Consider the following 20,175-nt stretch of genomic DNA (forward strand, 5'->3'; position numbering starts at 1 on the left):
CAGCCACGATCAGCGCCTCACACTGGATGGAGTTAGAGCCCACAGAGGGGGCTGCAGATATTGTGAGGAGGAAAGAGGAGGGATGGGACTGAGTGACTGGGAGTCCCAGGTGGCCATGGCTGGGATGCTGCCTAACACCTGAGTCCGTGGGAAAAGCGATGGTCATCGTTAAGGCCCTATCAATAGGGGACCAGATGATGAATGGGCCATTCAAGGGAATAGTATGCAGCCAAGAAAAGGACCGAGGGGCTTTAGTACAACAGCATGGAATGATCACCAAAACAGATGCGTGAAAAGCAACAGAATTTTATGTGTGTGTGTGTGTGTACATGTGTTACAAGTATACATACTTACATGCCCGACACGCACGTGATTTATGCTTATATTCCTGACAAATCCCTGGGAATGGGCAGCCCTGGGGACTTGGCTGTGGGAGGTGGTGGGAGGGAGATGCTTCTTATGTCCTGAGTTTCGGATCATGGGAGTATGTGACCATGAGCATTGTCTTGAACAGTAAGTGACCCCCTTTGTGCCCAAGAGCTCTTGCTCCCCCGACCTTCGTGTCCAAGGTCAGTGAGGGGTGCATTTGTGGGCAGTGGAAGCAAGCACCCCACAGCCGCTGACCCTGCTCAGCTTGGGCTGAGGATGCCCAAATGCAGAGGGAAGGGAAGTCTGAGGCTCTGAGGTCCTGGGACCCCTGCGGAAACCCGTGTCCTCCGCCCCCCAGAGCCCAGGCGGCTTCCTACAGGCTTAGCAAAGTGTCCTTTTAAGAAGTTTAAATGCCTTCGCCCAGACAGCGGCCGGAATCCTGAGAGGGCAACACCCAAGGATTTATTGGCCTTCCCAGGGCTTGGACTTTTTGACGGCTCCATGAGAGAGGCAGGGGTCAGGGGTTATCTCTGGGTGGGCAGCTGGGGGCTCCCTGGGGCCCCTCCCTCCCCACAGCATCTGCTAGAACCGTTAGGGGTCCCTCCCTGCTTGTGCCCGGCTCGGGTTTCGACCTCTGAGCTGCCATACTCTCTGCAGACCCTGGGGGGTGGGGGATGGATATTTCCTGATTCAGATGATGAAGGGCACTGAGCAAGAGGAACAGACGGAGAGACAGCGAGGGTGGGCAGTCCCCGCAGAGACCAGAACGTGGAGCCTGTGGAGGCCGTGGGAGGGGGACATTTGTTCTTGCCGCTGAGGGCGGGAGTCAGTCCTAACAAATGGTCACCCGGGGGCCGTGTGGGAAGCCCTGGCATCGGCACATGAGAAGCCAGAGGGGGCTGCAGGACTTCCAATTCCCACTTCCAGCCACCAGGAGGCAGCACGGTGAGGGGTAGGCGGTCCCCACCGTGGGCTTTTGGAGTTCCGCCATGCTCTGGGCCTCCGTTTTCACATCTGCAAAATGGGACTAATAATAATTCCCCTCCCTCCGTCCTCTCTTCCTCACTCCTTTCTTTCTTTCTTAATGGCTGTGCCTGCGGCATATGGAGGTTCCCAGGCTAGGGGTCGAGTCTGAGCTGCAGCTGCCAGTCTACACCACAGCCACAGCAATGCAGGATCAAAGCCACACCTGTGACCTACACTGCAACATATGGCAGTGATGGATCCTTAACCCACTGAGTGAGGCCAGGGATTGACCCCACATCTTCATGGAGACTATGTTGGGTTCTTAACCCACTGAGCCACAAGGGGAACGCCTGATTCTTCTTTTTTGAGGGCATACGGTGATTACATGAGGTACTGGAGGGCAAACGTGTGGCCGTAACAGCAGCCAGGCTCCACCCCAAGAGCCTTAACCCACGTCACCAGGCGGTCCCCACAAGAACACCACTGGGGGTGAGGGCGGGTTCCAGATGAAGCCCCGAAGCCGAGGAAGCGAGGCCAGACCTCACCCGAGGTCTCAGGGCGGGCGTGCGGCGGGGTCTGTGTTCGAGCCTGAGCCCGCCTGGGGTGGTCTGCATTCATCGGCCGACCGTACCCGCGGCCCCTTTCCCAGCGGGTCCCTCACCCACGGCCCTTTCGTCCCTCTTTTCAGGCCCTCGGGATGGCGAGGCTCCTCCGCCACCGGCTTCCTGTGCGGCTCCGGCGCAGGTAAGCGTTGAGGGCCTGTCCGGGGTGGTTTCTCAGACTCCAGGGAAGCTGGCGGATGCCCTTTCTCAAGGCCCAGCGAGGGAGGAGTCCGTCCTGTCCGCGGTCTCCAGAGAGATTTATGCCCTTGGTGGGCCGGCCGCGCGGGATTGCATTTCCTTCTCCTCCATCCATCACCCCCGCCCGCGTTCCTCCTGACAGCCCGGGGCGCGGTCCGCGGGCCGGGATCTCGCTGCCGCCGCCGCCGCCGGGGAGCACGCGGCCGAGGGGCCGGTGCTTGTCTCCGGGAGGGAGCTCGGAGCTGCGCCTCCGCTCCCCATCACCACCCTGCCGGCAGGAAGCCCACCCTCCCGGCAGCCAGGTGCCGAAGGCAGGGCTGAGCCCCGCGCAGGAGCCGCTGCTGCTGATTCGCAGGGCGCGTGGTCCAGGCGCACGCTGGGATGATAACCACCCCCTTCTCGCTGGCTTTTGCACGAGAAATCGTGCACTTGAGAAATACTCGTGTACTTGAGAAATCGTACACGAGGCTGGGTGCCGTGCCAAGCGCTTCACTGCCCTCACCTCATGTTTAATTGTCTCCGCGTCCTCAGAGGGCACCCCGCTCGTCGCCCTGCCTGCGTGAGGAAACCACGGCCGGCCTGGGAGGCGGGAGGGACCGGTGAGCAGCAGGTGGGGCGCCTGGCTGTCCTGCCCTCTGCTGCCTTCCGTCAGGACAGGCCATGGGATTCAGTTTTCAAGCTTTTTCTTGAATAGCTCCATGGAGGTACAGTTCCCGTGCCGTATGTTCACCCCCTTCAGGTGTACAATTCAGTGGGTTTTAGAATATTCACAGATGTGTGCAGCCACCCCACGGCCATTTCAGGACGGCTTCGTCTTCCTTCTCAGTGTCAGAAGATCTGAGTCCCTGGCAGGCACCAGAGCATGTGCCCACGCAGCAGAGAGGGGCGCTCTCTCTTGCCCCTGACTCCAGGCCGCGGGTTCCTCTTCTCCCACTGGCCTGCCCCACTCACCCGTGTGTGTCACCTCCCAGGCTCAGACGGCCTCGGAGCACCAGCGCCCTGTCCTTTATTTGAAAGTGTTCAGGGTGGACATTTGACCAGGTTCTTGCCCGCAAGATGGGGCCTTCGTGCAGAATACAAAGGGCAGCTTCTCTGGACAGACAGATGGCTCTAAGGTGCCCTCCTGGGCAGATAGATTCCGAAAAACTGTGCCTTCCTTGGGGGCCGACGCAGGATGCAGAGCAGGGCCCCACCCTCCTCAGTGCCCTTCTTGAACGGGTCGGGAAGGGGAGGAGCCTAGCTGAGACAGGACAAGCCAGCAGTGCTTATGACGCCCTATAGTTTGATGCCAGCACGAGGGCCAGGAGATGAGCATGGAGCTGGTTGCCTTCCAGCATTCCAGCGTGGACTGGGGAGAGGGAACGAATGCCTTCCCCCGGCCTCTGGCAGGCTGGATTTCCTGCCTGGCGCTGGGGAGCCCAGAGGGAGTAGGGTGGGCGGGTAAGGTTCCCTCTGCCCCCCTCCGCCACGGGGTCCCAAGCCATCCATCAGCCCACGGCTCACCTGTGAAACCCAAGGCTGGGAACCACAGCGCTATTCCGTTACAAAATCAAGATTTATCGGAACATGACAGGCCTGCAGGGCTTTTATGATGTGCATGGCGCCAATCCCTTCTGTTAACCTGCTTGTCCCTGGCGGGGCCGGGGCGTTTTACGACTGCCGACACCACTCCATCTGCTCCTGAGCTTGTGGCGTTCCGGCAGTGAGGACAAAATGTCCAGCTCTGTCCGGGCTCCGCGGGCTGGATTATCACTTCAGCGCTTGAGAGCTCAGCCCGCTTCCCCCTGGAGGGAGACCCCCGGGCTCCCTGTCCCTCCTCCCCAGCTCTGCCTGGTGTGAATGAAATTCAAATCGGGCTCTGACAGTCCCGTGAATTATCTGTTTTCCAACCTGCCTCCCAGACTCTTTCATCTCCATAGCAGAAGCCACGTCAGGGTGTAAAGAGGGGGTTTCTTCTCGTGAAATAATCCATTGACATCTCTACAAAGGCCCCCGTGACACCCAAATTGCCCATGTTTCAAGGAAGAAAGACATGACTGGGGGACCATTTGGAACCTCTTAAAAAGGGAGGTCAGTGCCTCCCGGGGCTGCTGGCGAATTGCGGTTCCCGGGAGGGGGGAGGGAGTTCGGGCCCCGCACACTGAGCCAGGGCTTTTAATGATCTGGTTAAGAAGTTAAGCTGTGTTTACATTAAATGGAGCCCATCAGGAAGTTGGAAGCTCTTGAGTGTGCAGTGTGCCCTGGCTGGTCCAGTGCACCCCCGCTGGTCTCTGTCCAGAGCTCACAGCACCCTGGAGACCACGTGGGACTGTGGGCAGAGCACTTAGTGAGGCGTGCAGTGAGCGCTGAAGAGGTGCGAGCCCCGGTCATGGGGAGGACCGCTGTCACCAGTGCTCTTTTCTGGGTCTCGTCTCCCTCTCCCCACCTGCAGCCCCCGGACAGGACCAACTGGGTCCTAGGTGCTAAGTGAGGCCCCACATGGGCCTGGCTGCCTCCACCTGGGCTTGGCAGGTGCTCCTGTGTCCCAGGCCCTGGCGGGGCTGGTTTATACGAAGGCCGCAGTGTGCAGCCAGGGAGAGACCCGCCCATCCGAGCAGCTGGGGAGGCAGCCCTCTTGGTTGGCCTTGGATGGCCTGAGCGTTTTTATTTACGAATGAGAAATAAGAAACACCCGCCCGGGCCAGACCAGCAGGACTCCATCCCCAGTGCCTCATCCAGCCTCCCCGTTGAGGGGCCGGCAGGGTATGGATGCCGGCGCTTCAAATGCCTGAGCTGCCCGTGACCTGGGCTGGAGTTGAGAGAGGGCCTGCTGCGGCGCTGCCGGGAGGCCTGGGGTGCCGTCTACATGGGAGCTTCTCCGCAAGCCTGTGTGGTCTGGGAGAGAACGGGGGTGTCAGTGGGGTTGACATCACCCCGCTGGCCCCCAGGGCAGGGATGGTGCCTGGACAGACTCCCACAGAGGGGCACCTGTGCACGGCAGGGCTGATCTTAGCTCCCACCTGTACTGAGTACCACCTGTGTGCCAGCTCCTCCTCCCTGCCCTTCAAGGTGGATTGGTGACAGTGTGGTGGCAGGAAGGCAGGTGGCACAGACATTTGGACGGCAGTCTGGCAGTTCCTTCCAGAGCTAAGTATACTCTTAGCATACGATCCAGCCATTGTGTGCCCCTGGGTATTTCGCCGCAGGATGGAAAACTTAACTTGGCACAAAAACCTGCACGTGCATGTTTTGTAGCAGCTCTGTTCAGAATGGCCAAAGTTTGGAGCAGCCCAGATGCCCTTTGGCAGGTGAATGGATAAGAGACAGTGGAATATTATTCAGCACCGGATAGAAATGAGCCGTCGAGCCCTGAAAAGACCCAGAGGCGCCTCGAATGCTAGGGCACGGCGGAGCGCTTGGCATGTGGCTGAGGGCAAGGAACCCATTTGAAACGACTGTGTATGCTACGCCAGCTGTCTGCAGCCCTTCCTGCGGGTCTGCCCTGTGGACTCGGGACTTCTCTGGCCAGTTCCACCATCACTAAGCCAGTTCTTGAAATAAATCTCTTAGCTGCATCTTACCGGTTCTGCTTCTCTGGCTTGTCATTGGCTGACATAGTCACATCACCGGTGTCATCTGGGGCCGGTTGTCTACTCTCTGCCCCAGTTTCCTCATCTCTCACACGAGGCTACTGAGAGCACCTGTCTCATTCAATGGGGCCAAGTCACCTCATGGCCGGCACCTAGAGTGGCTGGCGCAGAACAGGTGTAACTCCGGTAACTCCTGTTTGCTGTGGAAGAGACGGAAGCCCAGGAAAATTGTCTGACTCCCTTGGGCATCACAGCAGAGATACGGCAGAGCCGACATGGAACGTGGCACCTGTGACCCCATCATGCTCTCGCCGCCGCAGTGCGCAAGCATTTCCAATGGCATTTGTGTCTGGAAGGGTCCGAATGGCCGTATATTCCATTCAAATCATGCTTTCTGCAAAAGGAGGAACTGAGGCTTGCAAACCGTAGGGCATTAAATAGTCAGGACCACCCTTTGGGGTCAGGAAAAGTGGCTGGTCCATCATGGCCACCACGTGGCCAGGCCAGGAGACGGAGGTTGGAGAAACCCAGCCACGCCAGCCACCCCCCTGCGCAGAGCTCTCCCGGGACCCAGCGTTGGCGTCTTCCCGGGGGCAGCTAAGAGCATCCCGCGGGTTTTATTAGAAACAATTGGAGGATCCAGCTGCTCCTCCAATGTTCAAGTCGCACATTTCCCACATTCCTTCTTGGCCTGGCATGGCCAGGACACTGTCATTTAAAAAAACAATACATCTGGTATTTGAAATTTAAAAAAAAAATCACAGCCTTCCTTTCCTTGACTCATTTCCTGTGGTGTTTCCCTGGCCTAATCGAAACCTGACAGGCTTCGTGGCAAAGGAAGCCAGACCCCCCTGCACCAGGGCAAAGTTCAGCGGGGAGAATGGTGTTTTTGTTCAGGGGAGTGGGAAGAGGTGATGGCGAGGGGGCTTCCCCTGCCGAAACCAAAAGGCAAAGCAAAGGACCAAAAGGAGGACACTCTGCATGGCGTTGGACTCAGCCCGCGGAGTCAGGACGGCGCTTTGAGCAGCGGCCCCGGGAGCGGGGTGCCTGTTCCCGGCCGCTCCCCAGCGCAGCGGGGACGTGAAGCCCTTGGAGAGAAGGAACCCGGGCCCCGCAATTGCTTCTACCGGGGGACGGGAGCAGTGTTCTCACTAACACACACATGCACACACACACACACACACGCACACACAACCTGGAGCTGGAGGAGAGTAAGGAGCTCCGGGAGCACGGAGCTTTAAGACGTGCTTAGGTCAGTGGTGACAGCCGTCGCTGGCTTATAGGGAGCACGGACTGCGCTGCTCGCCTGACGGACATCGCCCCCCCTTTTCTCCCAGGACAACCCTGGAAGGTGGAGAACTGCCGCTGCTCTGGGGAGGCAGGGTTTGAAGAAATGGGCCATCCAAGGCATCCCCAGCGGTGAAGGAAGCCACGGGAGCCGGCGGGAGCTTTGCGCCGCTGTGCTCCCTCATTTCAGGGGCATCTGGCAGAAGGAGGAAGGCTCACATGGAAGTCACCTGGGCCGCCCAGCAAATGTGGACAAGTAGGCATTAAGGAGCCCTAGAGAGGAAGGAAGGTGCTGGTCTTAAACCCACAGGGATAGAGGGTGAAAGACAGCCGGGGGTGTGCTGTTATAAGCCGCATGACCATTAGACACTTTGGAAACTGGGTGGCGGTGCCTTCTGCAGCTAAACATCCATCTGGTCTGTGACCCCGTGTATACACCCAGGAGCAGTGGGTCTGTGCACCCACCAGAGACGTGGGGTGAAGGAGAACACGCCTCGCAGGTCATCCACGATGACCCTGGGCTAGAAAACGCCAAACGTGCATCACGGAGTGGATAAATAAAATGCAGTGCATGCGCAGAAGGGCTCACATTCACAGCAGTCGGAAGGAACGGAACGCCGCGCCACACACGTGAGTGAACCCCACAGCTAACAGAGTGAAAGCAGTTGCGTCACAAGAGTTGTGTCATGCTGTGGGTTCCGTTCACATGAAGTTGAAAGCAGCCAGCACGGCCGGACGGCCTCCACGGTGGTAGTGGCTCCCCTTGGGAGAGGGTGATGGGGACGAGGCCCGGGAGAGCCTGCAGGTGCACAGGAAATTCTCCGTATCTTGGTCTGGATGGCGGCTACGCCAGACTTTCTGTGTTTAAAAATGTACTGAGCTGTCGTGCTCTTCGTATGTATTTGCAGTATTTCAGTTAAACTTAAGGAAAAAGCATAGGCGTTGCTCTGAACTGACTTACAGCCTGGTTGGTGATCGGCTCCCTCCTACGAGTGTAGAGAAGGGATGTAGAGACTGGGACGGAGAGGCGACCTTGAAGCATCAGTTGGAGTCTCCCTCGCCCTTGTTGGTTCCGGGGGGTCTCTCTGCCTCATGTGCATAGAGGCCCCTGCATCATTTCAAAGCCCATGTCAGTGTGTGTGCACACCTGGACTGCACTGTGTGTGTGTGTGTGTGAGAGAGAGAGATTTGCGCTTTTATATACTTGCACCAATTACAGAAAGTTCAGTCCAGCCACTGCACTGGCATTGTTACCACCCATGGTCTAAGTCCCTGAGGCGCTTACTCAGTGCTGCTTGTTTTTCCTAAACACTTGCACCTGCACTTGGGCCTCTGACCCTATCCGTGCATGTTTAGGCAGAGGGCAGAAAAGTGAACTTCCACCTGGCACGTGGTGGGGGTGGGAGTTTGTGGAGGCAGCGAGGGATGCTGTCACTTTAAAGTTCACAGACGTGGTCACACAGGTGACAGCCCTCTGTGAGGGTCCTGAGCACACCACTCCCGCAAGTCCCTCCTCCCAATTAGCCATCTCGGCAGCCCTTTACAAAATCAGAAACAAACTATGGCCCCAGAGAACAGTGGGTTATGGATTGCTGGCTCACTGGGTTTGGGCTGATCAGTCCTTAACTGCTCGGAGCAAGTCAGGCAGGAAATGGAAGGCAATCAGGCGTGGGGGATGTGGGATAAAATAATAGCAGAGATGCCTCCGTCCGCTGTCTCGCTAAGTCAAGGCTCTGCGCATGTGTAAACCTAAGGTTGATTCTTGAGTGAAGATGGTCATTATTGGAGCGTCTGCCACAAACGCATGTCTTTGCATTTGGGCTGCAAAAAAGCCTCCAGTAAATTGCGTGGTCTGGGTAAGGAGAGTGGCCGCTTGGGACCTATATGGATAACTGATTTTCAAAGAACTCAGTCAAATCAAAGTTTTTCAAAACAAATGTTTTGTGAGAACCTGCTCTGTCTCCCATTCTGTTGGTCAGAGTGAGAATGCCCCGGCCGTGCCCTCAAGGAGCTCCCCGTGTGTTTCTTGGCCCAGAAGGGCGTGGTGGCCGACCGTCGGAGCAGTGGGCTGGCTGCTTGTTCTTCTGCGTCGTGACCGTGAACGCCAGCCTTTCACGCTCCGTACGCGCAGGAGCTTCCGATGGCAGGACCATAACAAGTTCACACACGTGCCTTGTGAATGGGTGTCATGTTGGCCAAGGCTCGCTGAAGGGGCTGGAACTCACTCCGTGATCCAGGGAATGTTTTAGGGGCAGGTGGCTGCTTGCTCCACTGTGCCCCAGGTGTACCTTCGGTCTGCTTGAAGTATGGTGACTGCAGAATTATATTACATGAATGAATGTGCGGGACCCTCCAGCTGAATGATGAAGCTCCTGAAGCCATAGCCACGGCTCAGTCAGCTGCGGAACCCCAGTGCCTGATGTGTGGTTGAGAGTCGGTGAGGGAGTGCGGCTGAGGGAGTGAGCGTGCTCTTTGGGAAATGAGCATTTCCAAGCTTTCTTGTCTGCTTTGGAAAACTAGACAGTGATGGCGCCCCCTCCCTGGGTCCCTGCGAGGGCCAGGTGAGGGTGATGGTGACAGTGACAGCAGTCCTGGAGGGGGCTGGTGGGGGGAATGGACAGGAGCAAAGGAGGGCGCTTTGCTACTCGTCAGTAACACATCAGCGTTCAGGTGGGAATTCCTTGTGCAGCCCTCACGTGAGAGCCCTTTCTCTGGGAGCAGAAGACAAACGAGGGACCCAGGCTCCCGCCCTGGAGCTGCATGTCAACTCCCCCTCACGGGCTGGGGTCAAACTCTGGGCAGAGGATTGGCTCATTAAACAAATGGCCTAATTTAGTACTTAAGACACCCCGAATTTACTAGACTAATTTGTCAAGTCATCCAGAACAACCAAACCACAAATGGTTGGCCCCGTAGTTTTAATGGAATTATAGACAAAATTCAGATTGACTGCTCAATAAAAGTTTCCGTTAAAGCAGGACTGACAGTTTAGTCTACGGAACACGGAGGAGACTTTTATGGGCCGGCGTAAATCTTTGGACGGACTCTTTCATCTTGTCCTTTCCACGCTTACTGCCTCTGAAGGAGAAGGGTTTCTGGAGCCGCGGGGCAGGAAGCAGGAAGTAGGAAACAGGAAGTAGAAAAGGTCTATTTTGGACGTGGCCACGAGACGCACGTTAAGGCTTCGGGCACGCCCGGCGAGCAGCTCGGGGCGGGGGCTCAAGGAGCGAAGCGCACGGGTGCCTCCCCCGGCGTCGGAGGTACCTACGCGGATGGGAGAGACCGGGGCCAGAGGATGCTTGGCACGGAAATCTCTGCCTCTAATTACGTCCTAAAATCCCAGCCTCTGTAACCTCACCTCTTACAACTGAGGCCGCATCTGTCGTTTTTCAGCAGAACAGCCAGAGAGGACGTGAACGGACCTTCTCCGTTCTGCTCTTCCCAGAAGGGCCGTGGAAGCGGTTACTAAAGGCCGTGCTCTTGGGGGCCCTTCGCCCTCACATCATCTGGACAGCTGTCTGTTTACATGGTGAGAGTTGCAAAGCTTCCAATTGAAAATCCATCTGGTTCTTAGATCCAGCTGAGCCATGATCTTAAGGCATAAGCTCAAACGCACCGGGAGACGCGAAAATGTAGGAACGAGCGTGTTTATATTGTATTTGCATTAATGCTTCCTAGAGTTTATTTTCAAAGTGGAGAAAGAACAATGCATAGTAGACGATTAAACCCAAACATAATCGGTTTAAAGTTAGGGCCCTGCTCCTAGGCATCCCTCTCCTGTTTGGAAGGGCCCACGTGAGGCGGGACTGCGGGCAGGGGCGGGGGAGGGGCTGTGGTGACTTCTCGGCAGGGCCGGGCCTCCCCTGCGGCCGCGCTGTTTGTCATATGGAATGGATTAGGCCTTCTCTCTCACACTGTCAACTTGGGTGTTCTGTGCACAGCCTGTTTTTGCTGGGGTCTTGGTTTTGCTTTTTATAACGGCAGGAAGTGCCCCTCTCGGACCACATGTGAAACCGTGTGGGAACGGTTGGGAGGAGGGTGAGGGGGTGCAGATGAACAGCCTCCCCTAAAATATATGGCGGGGTGGGGGGAGGCCTGGGAGGGAGATGCGCGCCGGCCGATTTCACTTTATGGGACCTGGCTGGCAGGAGGATGAGGAGGTGGAGGCTTCCTTGATGAAACCCGCCTGTCCCCGATGGAGCTGCCTACCACTTTACAACACCGCGCAGGACCGCGGGGGACCATTAAAGCGCGAGGGATTGCAGCTGCTGTTTAATTTGTTCTAAATTTCCTGCCGGCCTCACCAGACGTGTACAGGAAATGGGCGGTAAATGTTTAATAGGTCATACCTAACCAGACAATTAACAGGTGCTGTCATTTAGAAAATCCCAACCTGTGTATGTGCATATCCAGAGCCGGATCAGGCCCCCTGGGTTTTGTTTTTCCTTCTGCACAAAGGCTCGGTGTAAGGTTATAGGGAGGGCCCCCAGGGGCCCTCGTAGAAAGAAGGCAGTTGGACGGTGGTGGCGCCCCCTCCACTTCCCCCGCAGCCCACCCAGCCCCGCAGCGTTGCGGAGGGCGAGCCTGGGGCTGACCCTGCGAGAGGAGGCCCGGGGCCGGGAGCTCTGGCTTCAGGCAGAAGCTGCTTCCCCGCTGGTAGCTCTGTCACACCTGTTCCCTCGGCAGGAGGAGGAGGGCCAGACAGGAGCAAAGAGGGTCGGGCCCCTCGCTGTGGCGCCCTCTTCTCAGACGGGACCGGCGGCCGTCAAGGTTGAAGCCGCGTGTGCGCTCGTCGTTCCTGAGCAGTGGTGGGGGCGGCTGTCCGAAGCCCCCGGGCTTGCCTTTGTGACGGGTCCTCGCTGCTCCTCTTTAACTCCCAGGCCCGTTAGCTCCCACAGCCCTTTCCCCAAATGCGCCCTCCAACCCCAGGGTCAGTGGTATGGCTCCCGTTCTCATGGAGTTTGGGAAGCGGAGGCACCGCGGGTCAGGCCTGGGCTAGGGCCACAGAACCAGCTGCTGGTGGGACTGGGATTTGAACCCAGAAATCTGTGTCCAGAGCCCCGTGTTTAACGATGCCACCGGAGGACAAACCGGAGGGGGAAACACGGTGAGCCCACCCCCAGCCTGGACCTGTTAAGACTGTGATACAGTTTCTCTGGAGCTTCCCTCTGCAGCTTGTTTTTTCCTACAAAGGCCACATTCTGCTCCCTGTAGGTTTGCAACTTTGTACTTACAGTTGCTGTCATGAGGTGATTATCTCCTGTCCTTTATATGCAGAAATATGGTTCTAAAATAGTCCATCTAATAAATATGCCTTAAATGAATCAATCCCTTTTGACATTTAGGCTAGTTCTGGCTTTTCTAACTTATAGACCAGGCCAGGTTGCATATCCATGTCTCTGATTATTTTGATGCTTTTCTAATTGACGTGAGGGAATCTTAGAAAGTTCTCGAGTCGCTGGGGAGGCGGGCACATGGAGAAGGGGGGAGAACCAGGGACCCCCGCCCCCGCCCCAGGGCCTGGTTGAGGAGGGAGGGGCCCGGCTGGGGAGGGCAGGGCTTGCCTCCCGCCGTCCTTGCCTGCGCTGTCAGGTCTGCCCCGGGTCGGTTCCAGCCCCGTTTGGAAGACACACAGACACGCAGACGGGCTGAACGGGACCAGCCAGGTTAAACGGCCCTCGCGCATCTGCTCATATCCGACGCGTTCCTCCGAGTGGGCTTGTCCCTGCGGATGCAGGAGTCAGATCCAGCCCCCGGCTCCTCCAGGTGTGGTCCCCAGACCCGCCTCAGTGGCACCGGCGCTTGTTAGGACTGCCGGGGCCCGAACTGCAGTTCCCGGGAGCCCAGGGAGTCACGTTACACGCCGCACTGGCAGCGCCCAGGCTACCCGTCGCCCCCGGGACCAGTCACACCCACTGGTCCCTCTCCACCTCCCACAAAAGAGGCCTGAGGCTGCGTGGGAAACGACGCAGCTCGCACGGCCGTGGCCGTGTCCCTGACGGCGCTGGGTCAGCCTGGAGGGCTCAGCGGCCACCCCCCGCTGTCTGCGTAGCCAGGGTCTTGCCCGTAGGAGGCCCCTCCATGGATGTGTGTGGAGGTCAGCTCGGCCCGAGAGGGAAACAGCGGCATTTTGTTCTCCCACCAAAAAACCTGCAAAGAACCTACTTGAGCCCCTCTTTTCAACCCACTTGAGGTGTCGTGAAAACTCGGAGTATTTAGGCCAAGGGAGGGTCTTGACAGAGGGACCAGCCCCTGTGGGGCTCTTCAGACGCCCGAGTACTCGCAACGTGTCCACGCCACCCTGGTGTTTGTTGCTGAGCTTTGACGGTGAGAGGTGCCCTCACGTTTCTTGGTCTGATGGGCATTTACAAATCAGAGCCAGGAGTTCCCGAATCTGACTAGCATCCATGAGGACCCAGGTTCCATCCCTGGCGTCGCTCCGTGGGTTAAGGCTCCAGCGTTGCTGTGAGCTGTGGTGTGGGTTGCAGACAAGGCTTGGGGCCTGCGTTGCTGTGGCTGTGGTGGAGGCCGGCAGCTGCAGCTCCAATTTGACCCCTAGCCTGGGAACCCCCATGTGCCATGGGTGCGGCCCTAAAAAAAAAAAAAATCAGAGCTGGAAGTGAGGTGACCAAATGGGCTGGTGTGTCTGTGAGCTTTCCCGAGACTGTTCTCTCAGTGATGAGACCCGGGGATCCTGAGCAGACCCGGATGCTGGCACCTCACCCTGGATAGAGGGCATCTCCAGAGCCCCCCAGGCCAGTGGCGCTTCGTGCAGAGGAGCTCAGTGATGCCTGGAGGTGCCTCGTGACTCCTTACACTTCCATAGCTGGTTGGGGTTGCATTTAATGCACCCCAACAGGTCTCCAGACCCCTAGGCATGAGCCTCAAACAGCCCGTGCAGCTGTCTGAACGGAAATGGTTGCACTGGCTGCCAGGCGACCCTCAGCTGCCCCCCTCCCTGATATTACCTGTGTGAAGTTCATGTCTAATGGTTTCAAAAGATGGTTTAAAAACAACATCTGAAACGTCTTCTAATAGTCCATGACTAATGGGCTGGCCTTGGCTGTCCAATAAATTGTCTGCTCTATGGAGCAGTTACGGAGACGGTCCTCAGACACCCTTATCAGCACTCAATGCTCATGTAAACTGACTCTCGTTAATGACAGGACGAGAACGGTGACACTGTACAGGCCTCTGCCTGCTGGCCTCATCACACTTTGAAGCCCAGCTGCTAAGAGCGGCGAAGACTGCTGACAAGAGAACGGGTGGCAGGTTGTACAGACATGCCTGATTTCAAACACTTGATGTCAGTTGTCATTCCGGCCAGAAGGCTCCTTCTGCTATTCTTGGCCGTGGCAGCGTAGGCCTTGTGGGGCTGACATGCAGCTCAGGGGCACACGGACATCCCTGCCTGCCTGAGAGATGTTAATATTCTAAAGCAGAGGGTATAAGTGGTGGCTTGGGGGCTGAACCAGTCAGTAGATGTGTTTAAATTTTTAAGAAATTGCTTTATAACACTTAAAAACAGGATATTCCACTAAAAAAAACCCCCAGAGCTGCAGCTTTCCTTGACAAATTGGAAGATCCAGTTGCAGGTGGCTATGACAGCCGAGGCTGGGTGTGGCCGGGCCCGTCCCCTCTTTACAGGGCTGTGCCCCAGTCCCCACCCCTCCCTGTCTCCTTGCCCCTGGCCCACTCTGGCCATTTACATTCCCCACCGCGGCGTCGTCACTAGAGGCATTTGCTTCTGTGATCCTCTTTCAGAATCTCCTTTTGCTCCTTTGACGCCCTCGTCCTCGGAAGGGGATGGGTTACGAGGGCGGGACAAGTGTGGAAGGGCGCCTGAGTGGCAGTCAGACATCTGGGGTCTGGTCGGGCCTCTGCGGACACGGAGCACGGGGGCTGCGACCACCGGCTTGTGTGTAAGTGCGAGGGGATGGAACCACCTCCAGCGTCCTGCTCACACTCAGGCCCTCCTTCTCTGCTGCCTCGTGTGGGTCTCCTGTCCCTGCCTCCCAGCGTGGGGAAGGTGAAGCCAAGGCAAAATGATGGGAGGAAAGACCACCCTGAGGCCTTCTGGACCTGGTGGTGGCTGGGACTCGAACAAGCCACCAAGCCTCTACGGCCCCAGTTTGCCGAGCAAGAGTGTTGGGAGCAGGTGATCTCTGAGGAAGCTTTTCTGACTTTCTGAGAATGTGACGTCCCTGGTGATGCCTGCCCCACCGTCCACGTGATGGGGCAAGTGCCCAGAGACCAGGAGGGAGAGGTGTGGTCCCAAGGTGGGGGGAAGAGACGGAGGCTGCAGCCTGGAACACCGTGGGGGGCGGGAAGGGGAGCTGGGGCGCTCTCACTGGGGTTTCAGCTGAGCCCCTTCGCCTCCTGGCTCGGCGACCTCAGGCAAGCATTGTCACCTTTCTGGTGTCCAGCCTCTCTCTGTGTCAAATGGGGAAAACAGTGCTAATCTTGGGAGAGTTCTTGTTGAAAGAAATACGATCACGGATGTAAAGGGCTCGTAGCCTTATCGGCGCTGGCCCTGATAAAGTAGCCATCACTACCGTAATAAACAGCAGGTCCCTGGCTGCAGCACAGTCCCCTCCCAGAGACCTGCGTGTGCTGGATGCTTGTGTGGTAAACAGCCAGACGAGGAAAACCCCACACGGATGCTCCAAGGTACAGGGTGTTGGTGGGAGCCGTCGCTCACGCACATTCCAGCCTCGGGCTCAGAAGAGTCTGCTCGCATCCACTCCACCGGAATTCCCTGCAGACCTACTGTGAGACCGACTGCGCAGCACTGCGTGGTCAGAGGAGCCTGCAGGGTCACAGTCTTCGGAAAGCGAACCCCGATTCTGGGGGCCACCTGGATTCTTGTGCTGACAAAGTCAGAACCTTGAGGGAGAAAGAAGAATGAAGAGGGGGGCAAAGGGAGGGAGGGGGGAAGGAGGAAGGAAGCGGAGGAAGAGGGAGGGAGGGGGTTACGGGGCCAGGTGGATGCCCGCGGAACCATCTCCTCTGTGAAGGAAGAAATGAGACAGGCTGCCCAGAGGGAGGGCACTTGAAGTCGGATGGACGTGCCTGTGTGGAAGATTGAAGCCGTCTCGGGGCTGCGTGGGCTGAGCTCGGCTGGTTTGAAAACATGGAGGAGGCCGAGGAAGGAGGCTGAGTGGCAGCCCGAGTTGCTGTGTGGGAGGAGGAAGGCTGGTGCTGACGTAACCCCGCTGGGAGCAGGAGGCTCGGGTTGCGAAGGGGCGAGGAAGGTGCGTGTCAGCCCGTGATCCAGCCTGAGCCCCATCAGGTCCCCTTTGCAACCTCCGTTGACTTGGGTTTGCATTAAAAGACCTGACCCTCTCTGGATGGGATGCACTCGGTGTCTGCTGTGTAGCGAGTGGGGCAGAATGAAGCCTCCAGAGCAAAGGGACCCACAGCGGGGCCAGCAGGACATGGTACCGTGTTCGTTCCTCAGTGCCGGCTGCTGAATAGATGCCGAGACCTAGCACCACACTGGCCGTGTACATCGCGCTGGATGGCAGGAGCAGGAGCTGGGTTCATATTCTGGGAGCGTGTTTTAGCAAAGACGTCCGGCGTGCAAGGATTTGACACAGACACCGGGTGGGAAGAGGGGCGACGTTTCCTCTGCCGGAGCAGCTCCTCTTCTGTGTTTGCAGGGGGACGTTTGCTGGGACCCATGCTGGGCACGAGATACTCAAGCATCAGGGGTCTCACTCCCGGCTGCACATTGAGTCACCTGGGGATCTTTTCAAACCAGCCTTCCCCACTAGGGGTGAACCTGGGATGGGGAGAAATCGCAGCCCTTAGGCAGTAGTGGTTGGTTTACTGGTCCGTATCCTCTGTTGGACCGTAAGCTCGGTCTTCTCCTCTGGGTCTCGCAGGCGTGACTGGGGTCTCGCCCCGAGGAGGCCTCGGGCACACGGATGGGGTGCGAATGAGTGAATAAGTGTCCCGTGAACGGTGGGCCTGCTCTCGGCTCTTACCTGGGAAGCCGCACATGCGAGAAGACGAGCGGAAGAGATGATGCCGCTTCCAGCCCTGGTTCTGCCGTTTTCTGGCCGCCTGGTTTGGGAACCAGCCCTTCCCAGCACCAGGCCCCAGGCTCTCCTTGGCCCGTGCTTCTGTGCGCCCAGGTTGCTCTGGCTGCTCTTGCTTCCCTACAGCAGCTGCTGCCAGAGGGGGCTCGTCCTCCCAGGGCTGTGCTTGCGTCCTCCTGATTGTCCTTTGACTCCGACAGGCCTGGGGGGCCCGGGGGGGATGGGGGCTTAGAAGACAATTCCTGGACCAAAGAGGGCCCCTGCTTGGGGCTTCCCTGCACGTTTGGAGCCCACCTTCAGGCGAGTGTGGCCTGACTGGTTTTAATTTTCAAGGGGTCTCCTCCCCGTCCTCCTCTCCCAACCCCAGCCTGGATGGACACATGGCCCCGTGGTGTGGTTTGGAGTGGGCTGCCAGTGCCAGCCTCACCCAAGGGGCAGCCTCCGCCCTCAGCTGGCCCCACGTGCTCCCTGCTCTGCCCTCCGAAGTCAATGGGGCTCTGTGTGCCGCTGAAAAGGCCTGGGCTGTGCAGGCGCAGACGCTGGCTCCGGCGATTCTGGCCAGGGTGGAGGAAAACTGGTGGATGGCAGCTTTGAGTAGTTGCTCCGACGCGAGAGGTTTGGAAAGGCTTCAGCGGAACCTCTGACACCCTGCCCCGGAGCTGGCTGGGCCGGACCTGGGCTGCCTGCTCGGGGAGGGCTTCCCAAGCCCGCGAGCGTCTGGGGTGGGTTGGTCCCCCTCCAGCTCGCTCAGGCCGGGCCTCAGTCCTCAGACGCACAGAGGGGTCGGCAGCCTTTTGGACGGTCGCACCCTTCCGCGCCTTCCCGTTCAGAAGGGGCGTGCAAGCAGCCGCTGATTGGCCTCGAGGTTGGACGCGTTCCTGTGGCCTCCGAGGACTGCAGAGTGAGGCCGCCTGGCCTGGGGCTGGCACGAAGCCTCCGTTTTTTGCCGGGCCCAGGGTTTGGGCAGGCGGATGATCCCAGGCTCTGACATCTCGAGGGTGGATGGCTTGGGGGGTGAGGGGCAGGAAGCCCAGCTACCACGTTGCTGCAGAACCGGGCATCTGGCCAACGCCCTCATGGCAGGCAGGGCAGAGGGAAGCGGCTGTGAGGAAGGCAGCTTGTCCTTCAGCCAGAGCTGGGTACACACAGCTGCCACCTGCGTGAGTGTGTCTCTAAGGGTATCACTGTCCCACACCTGTAGAAGGAGAGAGGGAGTGGGACAGAGACAGAGAGGACGAGAACGGGGGGACACAGGAACAGCGCGCAGAGGACACGGCTGCACATGGATTCATTCCTCAGCAGATGTGTTTGGAGCGTCTCACTTATTATACAGGAAGCCAGGCTAGGTCCACAGCAGATGGAAGAAAGGAGGGAGTCCTTCCTTCAGAACCGCTGCAAGGAGTTCCCATCGCAGCTCAGTGCGCTACGAACCCGACTAGTACCCGTGAGGATGCAGGGTCGATCCCTGACTCACTCTGTGGGTTAAGGATCCGGCGTTGTCATGAGCTGTGGTGCAGGTCGCAGATGCGGCTCGGATCTGGCGTTGCTGTGGCTGTGGTGCAGGCCGGCAGCTGCAGCTGTGATTCAGCCCTTAGCCTGGGAACCTCTGTATGCTGCAGGTGTGGCCCTAAAAAAAAATTTTTTTTAAGTGCTGCAGAACAGGGTGTCAGGTATGGGGGTCCTGTATTAGCCGTTTATCTCCCCCTCCCCGCGGCACCCCCCCCCCCGCCTCCGTGGGACCTGAGGCAGGAGATACGACCTCTCTGAGGCTCAAGGAGCTGCTGTATGTATAGCCTTTCGCAGGGGCTGGCCTGGGGTAGGCCCTGGCGACGAGGTCATGGCAGCAGTCACTGTGTGCCCCCGTGTCCCTTTGGGCAGCCCCCTTGCCCCCTAAGAGTATCCGGGAGCCAACTGGACAGGTCCCCTGTCCCCACAGCCCCTGTTCTCACCTGCATCTGCGCTCATCCCCCGTGACGCCTGGGGAAGAGCTGAGCCGTCTTGTCTGCAGGTCCTCACGCTATTCCAGCTCTAACCCTTCGCTTCGAGCAGATGGCACCTGGCAGCTCCGCAGGCACCCCTCCCCGGCTCCCCCGCCCTGTCCCGCCCCGTTTGCCGAGCATGGATGGAACGTCCCTCTTGACCGTGCTTGTCTTACGTCTCCCCAGCCGGATGGCCGCTCCAGGGGAGCAGGGCTCTTGTGCGGTTGTGTCCTCTGACTTAGCCCTGGCGCCCAGACACATCCTCTGTGTGCGACGACCTGCAGGGCCTGCGTGTAGCAGCGGCTCGATGAGTGCTCGAGTGGGTCAAGGCGCAGCTAAGCTGTCCTTGGTGACATGACTCAGCAGACGGGAGTTCCTGGGGCGTAGAGGCCCTGGGAGAACGCAGTGTTCCTGCCCTGAGGACAAGCCTGCCAGGAGCCCGGACACCCCTGGTACCCCTCGGTCCCTCCACCTCCCCTCTGTGGGCCTTTGCTCAGCCTCCGCGGCAAAGGGGAGTGGCACCGGCGAGTGAGAATCAGAAAGGTGGCCACGACGCAGCACCGGGCACGTGGGCCCTGAAGACGCCGGCCACCGCCGTTCCCGCCACGCTGCCCACCGACACCGGGCCGACAGGAGAGGAGCCGCGTGCTTCTGCCGAACAGCGTCCGCCTGCCCTCCTGTTACAACCTGCCTTGTTGTCTGCGTGACTTGGAATCCAGGGCGGAAGCGTCGCCCACATTTGGTGGTGACGGCAGACCCCAGGCCAGGGTGTATTTAGTCTGTTGCTTAGTCCCCGAGCAGTGTGTCTTCCATCGTCCCTGCACGGAGGCCCTCTGTGCCCCGCCCTGCCCTGCCGCCCCCAGGTGCCTGCCAGACTGCCGCTTGGGCCTGAGTTCAGGTCCCGAGATTCCGATGTCCACCGCCCAGGCCGTGTTGACAGAGGGCCCAGTGTTTGCGCCCTGGCGTGGCTGCCTCTGTCCATCGTCCTCGGATCCAGGGCCGCTGGAGCAGCCCCCACCTCTACCTGGCCGCATCTGGGACTCATTGGTGCCGTCACGACAGTTTGTTTATGTGTAATTTCTGGCTGAGACTTGAAAGTTGAACTACCGCTCCGTTCTCCAAACAGCCACTACTGTTATACAGAAAGCAGGCCATCTCCCGG

Source organism: Sus scrofa, chromosome 6 (genome assembly GCF_000003025.6).
Source record: "Sus scrofa isolate TJ Tabasco breed Duroc chromosome 6, Sscrofa11.1, whole genome shotgun sequence".
Lineage (NCBI taxonomy): Eukaryota > Metazoa > Chordata > Mammalia > Artiodactyla > Suidae > Sus > Sus scrofa.